We start from the raw sequence: 2,348 nt of genomic DNA on the forward strand, positions 1-2,348 counted from the left end.
ACACACACACACACACACACACACACACACACACACACACACACACACACACACACACACACACACACACACACACACACACACACACACACACACGCGAGCGCGGACACACCAGGACACACGCACACACATGGACACACAGGCACACACGCACACACGGACGCACACGCACACGCACACGCACACGCACACGCACACGCATACGCATATACGCACCACACTACAAACTCGCCCGCACGCACACAGTACACACAGTCGCAAAGACAATTGTATATATGCCGCAGAGTCTAGTGTTGGCGGTTTGGTTGTTAACATATTATATATGGAATATACTTTCATTTATCACTGAGGATAGTCACTGTCTTAATTCAATTCCCTGGAAAGAAAGAATAGCTCGAATCTTAACATAGGACTCTGATGATATTGGGAAGGGTTACAATAAACTCAAACTAGTAAATGTTATGTTGACGGGTATGTACGCACAGGTTCGTATAGCTACAACTAAATTCGATTCTTTAAAAAAATACTGCTACCCACTCACTATTAGTGCAAGGACAACTGTTCAGGTAGCCAGACCGTCGTGGGTTGTTGACGTACACTATATTTGCATATTTGCACAACAAATTTGCATCATTTTTACTCTACTCATGTCCTAACTGGTATTAATAGCGTTAATATTCTAATCCTAGCTCTACCGATTGCATTTAAATATAACAATAATGAGCTATATAGTTTTATAACAGGCATACTTTACCACCCGGCGATACGTACGTAGGCCTGTAACACCGAATCAGTGACTGCACGAGATTGCCACTGCTTATGGTACGCATACTTGACGCCTGCCAGCGTGATTTTTTTTCCTATGTCAATCAAGAACATAGGGCTGTAGTGAGCGCTGCTATTGGTTGAGCTTGTCTCGTCACTCAATGACTTCACAGTATTGCCATATACATAGCACATTCAAAATTATACATTTATTTATGATTCAATAGGATAGCGGTTAGAGCGCCAGCGTCGCAAATATTTACATCATTTATTTACAACATTTTAATTACAACAATTAATTTTTACAACAATTAAAAATTAAATTTTGTATATATATTTTTAAATAGGATTTGGGTTAGGGTTAGAGTTAGGGTTAGGGTTAGGATTAAGGTTAGGGTTAGGGTTAGGGTTAGGGTTAGGATTAGGGTTAGGGTTAGGATTAGGGTTAGGGTTAGGATTAGGGTTAGGGTTAGGGTTAGGGTTAGGGTTAGGGTCACAATGCAGTGAATGCACCATAAAACAGGAGTTTGAGGCACGTGATTTGTATCAACCAATGGCAGCGCTCGCTAGAGCCCTATGTTCTTGATTGACCTAAGAAAAAAATACACGCCGCCTGCCAGCCATCGTGATTTTTTAGGCTCTAGTGAGCGCTGCCATTGGTTGATACAAATCACGTGCCTCAAACTCTTGTTTTATGGTGAATTGTGACCCTAACCCTAACCCTAACCTTAACCCTATTAAAAAAATATATAATTAAGTTTTTAATTGTAAAAATTAATTGTTGTTATTAAATTGTTGTAAATAAATTATGTAAATATTTGCGTTAAAAAAGTTAAATGGATAAAGATAGAAAAATACAGAAACCAGGAAAATAATTAATACACAGATGGGATTCGATCCAACGACCTTTCCGCGTTCGGCTATTCAGGATTATTGGAATTATGGATTATGGATGTGCTATGAATAAGACGACACTGTGACGTCATTGAGCGACGAAACAAGCTCAACCAATGGCAGCGCTCACTATGTCCTTGATTATCCTAGGGGAAAAAATCACGCTGCCAGCCATCGTTAGTGCGTGACGCTTACCACCAGCGCCGCTGTGTAATAGGTGCATTAAAGGAAGCGTGGCCTATTTCCATATGTGGTCGGTCTTCCAATAGAAATAGATATCAATAATAGATATCCTATATACACTAAATAGATTAGCTCCTATCATTGCCCCCGCAATGACACTGGGCTTGCAGTGTTTATAAGGCGCTCTAGGGAGAAAACCTCCCGTCGACAGCTGTGTATATATAGAATATATATATATATATGTATATCTATACTATAATTTGGCTAATCTTGTGTGTGTGTGTGTGTGTGTGTGTGTGTGTGTGTGTGTGTGTGTGTTTGTTTGTCCTCGCTTTTCGCCCTGATTTGTCACTCAATCGCGCTAACTGAAGATATATTCAGAATCACCACGTCTGGGAGATGGTTCTGGCTGAGACAAAAATTTAAAAAACTTTAACTTTTTGAGTCTTTAGTATGTACTTCTGCCACTTCAGCGTTAATTTGAAAAAAATTTTTTTACTACATTC

The sequence above is a fragment of the Priapulus caudatus genome, unplaced genomic scaffold (assembly GCF_000485595.1).
Source record: "Priapulus caudatus unplaced genomic scaffold, Priapulus_caudatus-5.0.1 Scaffold290, whole genome shotgun sequence".
Lineage (NCBI taxonomy): Eukaryota > Metazoa > Priapulida > Priapulimorpha > Priapulimorphida > Priapulidae > Priapulus > Priapulus caudatus.